This window comes from Lygodium microphyllum, chromosome 18, assembly GCF_053477565.2.
Source record: "Lygodium microphyllum isolate KBCC chromosome 18, Lygodium_microphyllum_v1.1.10, whole genome shotgun sequence".
Taxonomy (NCBI): Eukaryota; Viridiplantae; Streptophyta; class Polypodiopsida; order Schizaeales; family Lygodiaceae; genus Lygodium; species Lygodium microphyllum.
In genome coordinates, this window is record NC_141152.1 from 97,764,577 (window position 1) to 97,775,656 (window position 11,080).

The following is an 11,080-nucleotide window of genomic DNA, read 5'->3' on the forward strand; positions in this document are numbered from 1 at the left end:
TCTTTTAACTAAATCCTCATGTATCCTATTTGCCATCCCATTAGGGCCAAAAATGTTTCAAAAATGGCACTTGTAAGAAGATGATTAAGTTGCTAATTAGTTGAGATTTTAGAAGAATGAATCCTCCAAATTTGGCCATTCAAATGTGAAAAATGAGAGAATATACTATTCATTTAAGAGGTTGGCTATTAAATTCTTAAGGATGTTAACTCATGTTAGGGGTCACTTTTTATTCTTTCTTTTTGTATGGTTAAATACTCTACATCACATTTTCCCAATAGGATTATGCTTGTTTTTTTGTCTACAACCATTAGAACTATCGTTCTATCCTCTTCTCTTTGTTTCTTAGTTCTTGGAGTAGATTATACTGTATCATAAATTTTCTCATCAAAATCACATTTGGTCCTTATTACTAGTCTAGTTTGGTCTCCCTTCATCTCCTTTCACAAACTCTTGAGAAGGTTATCAACAATCAAAAGAGTCTTTGCCCTGAGGACCAGCACCACTTACTTGCTGACTTAACTACAAAGATATGGGCCTTTATGGACGTGAAAGATAACCTCGTTAGTTTTCGGAAAACCCAACTGGGTTGGGACATCCAAGCCATATCTTTACTTTGTCCCTCAAGTCATCCATTCGGTAAGATTTTTTTTCAATCAAATTCAAGCTTTTTCTTCCATCTGTTCAATTTTATTTATAAGAAAATAGTTAAAAGAGACTCATGGTGTTGACACAAATTGGTAGGGATAGATATACTAAGGATGAACCTCAAGCTAATAGAATAGAATGTGAAAAGATTCACCTTGATCTTGGCACTTGAAAATAGAATATATTTATTATATTGTGTTGTAATGCTAAATTTTTAGCAAGCACTAATGGATAAGATAAGGGTAACATATTATAATTAGAATAAAGGAAGCACTTTGATTTGTGGGAGACAAAAACATTGATTCAAACAATCTTCCTACTATTGGTAAACCTCCTCCTTTTTTAAATTTTTAGTATTCATTTTTTAGTATAAAATATAAAATAAACTAACCTAACAATAGATAAAAATATTAGCGATATTATGCATCATATCCACTTCAGTACTAAGAGGATCTCATGTGTGTAGGATGCTTTAGAGAATAGGAATGATAGAACTTTTTACTTGATATTATCTCTTGGGAGTCCTTTTCTCATCATACTCTCAAGTGTGATTCTTAATAGCACGATCAAATTTTAATATTCTCAATTGCAATTCGTAGCTTGATATCATGGAATGATATTATTCATATTATTCTATCCTTAGGAATCTCTTAAGATCTCTCCCCTTAATCAGTAAGGAAGAAATAGAAAGGACTTGACTCTATTTTTTCCTCTCAGAATTGTGATTCTAATATAGACTAATTTTATGATTAAAAGCATCACAAGAGTATTGTAAGATGTTATACAAAGCTCTCTACTTGAAATAATATGAACTTTTAACAAGTCAATGGAGTTAGATAAAGAAATCATTACTAGTCCTATATACAATATGAACTTTTAATAAGTCAATAGAGTTGAAATAAAGAAGTCATTAGTAGTAGTCGAATTCTTACAAGAAACCCATGATAATAGATAGAATTATTCAATATCTCTTTAATATTTTTCTATAGCTCAAAAGGATAGAATATATAATCTAGCAAAGATAAACTATATTCAATAACACTTCAAAAAGATAGTCTCTCTTAAATAAAAATAATTTAATGAACTCATACAACAATTAGCAAAGAAATGATAAAATTAATATATTATCCCAAAAATACGTAATTATTCAACACCTCTTGTATACATGTTAAGCTCCTAAAGAAGATAAAAATTATGTAGCAAAGATATACTAATGCAATGTCTTTTGAAAAAGATAGTTTCTTTTGGATCCAAACTATGTGATGATAGGTAGAAAAAATAGTAAAGGACTAGCCAAAAAATTTCCAACGCTTATTAGGTTTAAGTTACTTTGAAAAAAAATAGAAATCTTTTCAAAAATTTCCACGTCACTTGGTGATAATGCTGTAATATTTATTTTTTATGAGACCTTAAGGCTAAATAAGTTTGAAAAATGACAAAAAATAATTAAAAACAAGACTTGCCCATATTACGGTGTGATTAGGGGATTGGTGGCATCCATGAACCCCCATAATCATGTCACATGAACAAGTTCTATTTTTTATCAAGCTTTCTTCAACTATATCTTAAATGTTTTATTTTTCTAAGATTTTTTCGCTTTCGGATAATGATCACTACTGGATTAAACTATGTGATAATGCTATGTTTTGAGACATTACAACTGAAAAAAATGTTTTAAAAATTCAAAAATATATTAGTATTTGAAAATAAAATTAATATTTTAAAAAATTGTAGCTTATTTGCTATTTTCAAACTATTTTAAGGCTTAAAAATGCCTAAAAATTGTCAGAGAGAGAATTAGGGAGAGAGAAAGAGGAGAGAGAAGACTGCAGAAGAGAGAGAAAGACTGCGGGAAGAGAGAGAAGAAGAGTGACAAGGAGAGAGAAAGACTAGATTTAGAGAGAGAAAGACAGGAAAGAAGGGGAAGCCATAGAAGCTGTGAGCAAGAAGGGAAAGAAAGACTGTAATTGTATTAATGTGTCAAAAAGATGTGTAAAATTACATATCCTCTCCTTTTATACCAATGTCAGTGTGACATGGCATAATATCAATATTATTTACACTAATTCCTTATTCTCAGCTTCTTACAATCCATCCCCACTCAAAAATGAGTTTTTGTCCTAAAAAACAAATATCAGACTTATTGGTATAGCCAAGTAGTGGGCTGCAGAGTACTACTCTATACAGCATTACAAGTGGTAAAAGAAAAGATTACCTAATATTCAATAGTAGTACTAATCTATATAGAGGGTCAAAATCAGCCTGTAGCCACCTGGATCAAAAGGGAAAGTGGTATCGTTGCCATGCATTGGATCAACTTTCATAAGATCAAAGTCAAGTACAACTGGAAGCATGATCATCATGATGGTATTCACTAACTCTTCCATAAGCCTCTCAGGCATCACCATGCTCTGTATGACTGAAGCATATGAGGCTGAAGTCACCATTGCATGATGATCATCCAAATCCACATGCTGTCCATGATCTGCTTTCTTGAACTGAGCTTTTTGTTGTGGACTCATACCAAAATGGTCTTCAACAAGGTCTTCTCCATCATTTGCATCATAATATTCAAATACCAAGAGTATTTTGGCAGTCTTTGCCCTGCATGTGGCTTGGTGATTACAAGATAGTGGCTTAGCACATCGATAGCATAAGCCCGCAGCATGTAGTTCCCGTATCGTATCACTAGTAAGGTGTCTAACGCGTTTAGCCTTAGATAGCAATTTACACACCTGCTCATCACCATTGGTCAACTCAACAATAGTTCTGACATGCTGCTCATGTACAACAGATGGCTGTCCATGCTCATGACCATAATACTCATGCTGTCCATACTGCATATGGTGATATCATCCCTGCTGCGCATTAGAGGGACAGTTTGTTTGAGCATTTGCATTTGCTTCCACTGATGTTTTCTGCTCACATACATAAGCATGCTGCCTTTGATCATTGATCCCACAATGCTGTCCATAATCTCTATGAGAATACATGTCACAAAAATGTTCATGCTGCTATCCAAATACATCTATTTGCTGATGCCTACTACCAAAACTTTGGTCATATTGTTGCCCATAAACATCCTGTCCAAGATTGCATGAAGACTGTCCAACATGATTACAATGATGTCCTTGCATCCTAGGCTGTCCATAAGTATGATGATTGGCAAGTCCATGAGCATAGGTATTGGCATAATGTCCGTCATAATCACTTGCTTGCTGTTGATAAAAGCTAGAAGTGTACTGATAAGCATAACCATTTCTGTCACATCCATAAGAATTGGGCTGGTCAACCAAGAGAGCTTCACAAGTATAATCGTAACTATGTTGCTGAAGAGGTGGATGCTCATAAGCATAAGCATGTTGACCATAATAGCCATTCTGCTGCCAAGGCTCAATGGAATGATACTCATCAACATATACATGTTGGCCATAAGCATAAGCATTTGATTCAAGTGTACCATTAGCATATACATATTGGCCATAAGCAGAAGCATTTGATTCAGGTCTTGTTGTTTTTTCCATAACCGCCTTCATAAGAGCAATACACTGATCAGTTAAAACTCCAAGTTTGTCAATTTTAGCCTGTGTTTGAAGCCAACCTTGTTCACTAGAGGTGGAGCTATTGATCTCAACTGCCATTGCAATCAAGTTGAAGAGATATGTTGTTCCTGTCCTTGCCCTAAAATTCCGGTTTCATTCATCTAACATGCATACTCCCAAAATACACAGTCCTTAAATCAGGACCAGCAGACATATTCAACTGCACCCTGCCCTGAGATTCAACACATGCAGACCAAAAGAAAAGTCACCGAGTCCATACAATCCTTGCAATCCTGTTGGCTTGCCTTCTTCAGCCCTACCTTGAAAAATATAAGTCCAAATAAGGTGTATGATAGCTTGACTCGAAAGTTAAGATGTCTAGTATCAAGTAGAAATCTTGGTTTGAATTTAGGAGTAGCAATACCCCTCTCTATTTAAGAATTTCCAGAACTGTCCACAGTGAACTACTAGTGAGCTGCCGGTACTAAATAGGCTCTAGCTTGAGAAATATGTGTCCAAATGAGACGTTTGATGGCTCCACTCGAAGCTTGTGATGTCTAGTATCAATTCCAGTTGTTCCTTTGTCGTTAGAATGATGCTATTAATTTCTGTAGCAACTTTCCCAAATCTGTCCCTATTTGGACTGCACCCTGTTTAGCACTGTAATGACCCTATTTTGCCTCATAATCATTACCTTTCATCTAGGGAAAGTTGTAAGGCACTTAAGATTAGTAAGAACACTGATTAGACATGCACAAACCCTGCAATTACATCCTTAATACATCCAAGAATTGCTCTACAAATAGCCCAACTGATCCTTACTACATACTCTCAACCACTTGATCAAGCAAAACCCATAAGCATTGAGAACTCCAATAGTTGCTTCAAAATGGAGCTAACCAAGAAACACACTCCAATATAGCTTGAGTTGGTTGCAAGCTTCAAAGTACCCAATGAATTGAATCATACCAAGTAGATTCAAAGGTAAGAAGATACCCAATTACTTGAGCTTGCTTGATGAACTCCTCAAAGCCAATCTTGTAGTAAAACGCTTGAACCAAAATAGTAGTATATCCCAGCATCATACTCTACTCAATAATGCTCCAATGGTTCTCCATGAACCATAGCTTGTTGAAGAAGAACCAAATGGCAAAAGAATTTGTTGAATCTTCAAGAGAAGTGTTGATGAGCCTTCCAAGAAATGGTCTAATACCTTCAATGTTGATGAAGATCCTTCAAATATTGGTGATTCTTTCAACACATCTGTTTCCTACTTGCATTTCACTATCAAACTGGCAAACTCTCTTAAGGACTAGAGGCTTTCCCAAAGAAGGCTTCACATAACTTCTTTCCCACAAGACCTTCGTCCAAGACAAAGCTCTCCCGGTGAGTCAAATACAACTCACTAAGCACTCAGTTCCATTTGAAATTGTTGATGGACAGTTGATGCATTTGCAGAGTTAAGCCTAAATGTAGCAGCCCTTGCTCCCCCTATACTTTGGAAGAGCTTTACATATGCATCCTCAAGGCATCCAAGTTTTGCATACAAATCCGTAAGAACAATCTCTGCAATTTCTCTGTCCAATTTCTAGAATGGATTGGGGTATGAACACTGACTTTTAGAAAGCGTTCCGGACGCTTCTGGAGCTTGCCCGGGCCTCTGAATTGCCCCTAGAGAAAATGATCCAACGGTTGTTTGTGTTTAGTGACATGGAGTTTGATAAATTTTCCTCTACAGAGTACATGCCAGCAATGGGCAAAACAACTGCACCTCTGACCAGCATGCCCAACACCACAGCTATACATGCAGAATCACCTCAACCAGGAGTGCAAGTCTCTTCAGCACCTGTTCAGTCTAAGTCTAGCTCTTCAAGAGGAAGTGCCACTCACAATGGCGTAGCTGAGGCTAATGACGATTTTGCTTTTCATCACAGGATTATGAAAAATGATGGCCAGCTGTACCCGCTCAGGGCCTCACTTGCAGCTCTGCTGTTTGACCAAAATGGAAGCCCTGCCGAGTGAGAAACGCATCCAAACAAGGAAGCCTCAACAATCCTGGCCTCTCCAAGTCATAAGTCGAGCAATGAGAACACCTACAAGGCGAGTTTCACTAGTGCACTTAGGACCTGTTCGGAAAATACATGGAGCCTGCCAAGTGACTCATTGGTTCGCAGATTTTCGGATCCTTTTGTTCAAAGTGACATGAAGATGTGGCCATTTAAGGTCATAGCTGGGCCTGGCGATAAGCCTATGATTGTCTTGCACTACAAAGGCGAAGAGAAGTAGTTCGCTGCGGAGGAAATCTCTTCCATGGTGCTTACCAAAATGAAGGAGATTGCCGAAGCTTACTTGGGAACTAGCATAGTCACAGTGCCTACGTACTTCAATGACTCACAGAGGCAGGCTACCAAGGATTCTGGTGTGATTTCTAGCTTGAACGTGATGAGAATTATCAATGAGCTGACTGCTGCAGCTATTGCCTATGTTCTGGACAAAAAGGCAAGCACCGTTGGTGAGAAAAACGTGCTCATCTTCGATCTTGGTGGTGGTACATTTGATATGTTCCTCCTGACTATCGAAGAAGGCATCTTTTGAAGTGAAAGCAATTGCTGGTGATATGCACAGGAAATGCCAGAGCCCTGCGGAGGTTGAGAGAAACCTGTGAAAGAGCGAAGAGGACACTTTCATCTACTACTCAAACAACCATTGAGATTGACTCCCTTTATGAAGGCATTGATTTGCTGGTGATACGCACAGGAAATGCCAGAGCCAGGAAATGCCAAAGCCAGGAAATGCCAGAGCCCTACGGAGGTTGAGAACAGCCTGTGAAAGAGCAAAGAGGACACTTTCATCTACTGCTCAAACAACCATTGAGATTGACTCCCTTTACGAAGGCATTGATTTCTATTCAATAACCATGCAAGCTCGTTTTGCAGAGCTCAACATGGATCTATTCAGAAAGTGCATGGAGCCTGTTGAGAAGTGCCTGAGGTATTGCTTTGATGGCCCGCAAGTCCGTGGGAGGCAAGGCCCCCCTCCCCCCGCAAGCAGATGGCCACAAAGGCTGCCCACATGTCTGCCCCTGCCATGCTTTGATCTTTACTGCCTTACTTTGAGGATCCTCCACCAGCGATCTTGCAAAATGGTGCTCCCTTTGCTCGTTGAGATGCAAGGGATGATGCTTTGTAACTCATAGAGAAAGATTAGGTCACGAAGAGAATATCATGTCAAAGAAAAAACTCCATGGAAGCTTCAACAATGAGGAGAAAGGAAAGTGAAAGACCCTGGGTCTCAGAAAAAAAACTAATGCCATTGTCTCGAACTCCGATCCCCTTCTCTTTTGACAAGAAAGGCTCCAAACATGGCTTTAATTTGATGTTGACTTGTTTAAAATAGCAAGAATACCACCATTCTTTTGCCAAGAACCTCCATAATGTCTTCAACTACAGCCATGGATAACTGTGGACATCTTGCAGTTAGACTTGACACATCAACCAAGATCAATGTAACCAGATCTTCCATGAAAATGACATTTCCCATGGATCAAAATCCATGCTCTGATCCCACTTGTCAGAGAGAGAACTAGGGAGAGAGAAAGAGGAGAGAAAAGACTGCAGAAGAGAGAGAAAGATTGCAGGAAGAGAGAGAAGAAGAGCGACGAGGAGAGAGAAAGACTAGATCTAGAGAGAGAAAGACAAGAAAGAAGGGGAAGCCATAGAAGCTGTGAGCAAGAAGGGAAAGAAAGACTGTAATTGTATTAATGTATCAAAAAGATGTGTAAAATTACATATCCTCTCCTTTTATACCAATGTCAGTGTGACATGGCATAATATCAATATTATTGACACTAATTCCTTATTCTCAGCTTCTTACAATAATTTATCAAAAGTCATAAAAAATAGGACATGCTACAATAATGTGATTAGATGGATTAGTGGTAAATTGCATTGTTACGACATGTGCTATTTTAAAATGTTTTTTGGGTCATTTTTAAGCATTTTAAGCCTTAAAATAATTTAAAAATAGCAAATGAGCTCTTGAAATTCTCTTAAAAATTTCCCAATTTTTTTTAATTTTTTTTTTGAAATTATAAGGTCTCATAAAAAATATAGAACATAACATTATTGCATAGTTTATTCCAATTGTCATCATTGTCCTATAGCTAAAAAATTCTATTATAGATAAAGAAAGCTTGATAGAAAATAGAAATTGCCTATATTATATGATGAGGGTTGCTTAGGCTCCATGAATTGCCTCCCTTGTGCTATAACAACAATTGCTTGCAAGCCATTCCCAACAGTGCGATAAGGGTTGCTTGAGATCCACAAATTGCTTCCCTCGTGCTGTAACATCAATTGTTTCTTACTCTTTCCCAATGGTGCGATAAGGGTTGCTTGGAAGCCTTCCCAATGGTGTGTTAAAGGTTGCTCAAGCTCCGTAAATTGTCTCCTTTGTGCCATAATGACCATTCCCTTGGAAACTTTCCAAGTTCCTCGTCCTACTCCTCTTGCTTGTGAGAGCACAAATATCTAATGGCTAGGATAAGGAGATGGCAAGAATGGTCTATATTCAATAGTCATATCCACAATCTTCTAATATTTCTTCAAAGAAAAAAATTGGTTAGATTGTCCTAGATCTTTGGATAGTGCCTTAAGAGGTCCCCATTGAAACTCTAGCTAAATACAAATATTTAAATGTTAGTAAAAGTATAGCTTCTCCTAGACTTCCTTAGCCTTCAACCTCTCCTATGGTGAACCTTTAGCTATGTCAACTGAGGAATCTTCCAAACTAGCCCCGACCAAGAGGAAAAGGAAGTCAAGATTACATGTAGAGGTGCTTTAGAGAAATCAAGAAAGCCTAGAAAGAAACCAACCATCTTATCCTGAAGGCCACATTTATTAGAATGGTAAAGGATATCTCAAATAGATTGTCCAGGGTTACCACAATTGATGGACTCCATAAGAAGTGGCAATTTCCAACTATACTTTGTTTACAAGAGGCTATAAGAGACTTCATCATTGAGTTTATGAATGATGCTTACATTATTGCTGCCCATGCATAGGGTCACATTGATAAATAAAGACTTTAATATGATGAGAATTCTTAGGTATAGGGTTGACAAAATATTGAAGCCCTTGTCCACTACTAAAGATTTAAAGCCTTTGAGATCCTCAAACATTGTATTAGGGAATTTGGAAATTCTCTTATAGTTTGGGAATTCCCAATATAGTTAATATTTGGCCACATGATCAAATCATATTCCCTTACTTGAAAATGGAGTCTACCCTAATTAATGTATAGGTTGTCTTTCCAAGTCCCACTTAAGAGCATGGGTTAAGATTTAGCCACATGGCCAAATCTTTACCCTTTATTTGAAAGTGGGACTTGGGAGATTCCCAAAATCTTTAATATGGTGTTCTTAATGTTTCCCTAAAGTTGAGAAGAGTGACAGAGTCTATAATTAAAGATGTTAGTTACTTATATCCCATAAGAATTGCAGCTCGTAGAGAGATTGCGATGAGGAGAAAATCAAAGAGAAGGTTGGAAGTGAGGATGTGATTTGCAAGAGAAAGATTGATTCTCTTGTATGAAAGGATAGGCAAAGTATTTGGCCAAATTTCTTTATATCCTGGACAACATTAATGCTTCTAATCCATCATTAGCACAATATACTTCAAGTCTTTGATATCTAGACTCTCAAATAAAGCTCTATTTCTCATTCTTTTGCTCTCTTGAAATCCTAACTGTACAATCCATGGACAACCATGAAAGCTTCAACTCAAGCTTCAATTTCTCTTCAATTTCTTGAAAATTCTTTATTATTTTAGCCTTGGGATTCATTTCAATAAACATTCTTGAAGAAATTGCAAGGATTGAGCACGAATGGCCAAGGATTGAGCTTCCAGAGCTTCTATGGAGTCAAAATTTGGGAAAATAGATTTAATGCTTTAATCTCAAGCTTCTGAAGCTTCAAGATTGCTTTTGGGCATTAAATGCACAAGGATTGAAGATTATTTCAGCAATATTGGCAATTGGAGGCTCCATCAAGCATTTAGGGATCATTCAAGCCTTCATCAAACTAACAAAATGTATTCCTCTTTAATTGTTAATCTCTCTCATTCATCCAATTGTTGGGCTTCATCCAATTGATTGAGAGATTAAATAATTGTAAAATCAACACAACCATGCACCAAGTGGGAGCCTAAGAGTGCCAACTTATCCATCATTCAATGCTTCAAGACCTCAAAGAAATTTCAAGACATCAAAAAGTTTTAGAGTGAAATTTAAACAAGGGGATAGCAAGTTTAGATCTGTTTCAACCAATATGAATCCAAAGTCTATTCCTATGGACCTCTACACAGAAAGGAAAGAAATTGGTGTGAGAAATGCGGGATCTAGAGCATGGCAAAACCGGAAGCTATGGAGGATGGAGAAAGAAGTGTAGACTCATGATGGAAAGGACACTGTTTGTTACACAAGTGAATTAGGTTCCAAGATTGAGACTTGGACTCATAAACACAATCTTGTGTATGTGGACAATGACATTGACACTTTATTGAAATGAAAAGAGTACTATTATTGCATTAAGAAAGGAAGCAAGTACAATGCTTTATAGGAAAGTAGGAAACTGCAGTAGGCACCATTGTGCATATGGGATAAGTTAGCCTGCATATCCTTGACCCTGAGATTCCATACAAAGAGGCTGTTTGAGTGTGATTGCTGATTCTCAACACCCCTCCTCAATCACAACTAGAAAAAGCACAAAGTGTGTAGAGGCTGTAATGAGAACCACCTGCAAAGTGTGGGCATACCACAGACATGGCAAAACACCAGAGGCTGTCGCAGAAAAAGCTAAGTGTGGGTACCATAAACATGGTGGATATCCAGAG

At 37.4% G+C, this 11,080-nt stretch overlaps 1 pseudogene; it reads left to right on the forward strand.

Annotated features, from left to right (window-relative positions):
- The first annotated feature begins 6,515 nt into the window (after positions 1-6,515).
- On the forward strand, positions 6,516-7,386 carry LOC148021175 (heat shock cognate 70 kDa protein-like; annotated as a pseudogene).
- The last annotated feature ends 3,694 nt before the right edge of the window (positions 7,387-11,080 follow it).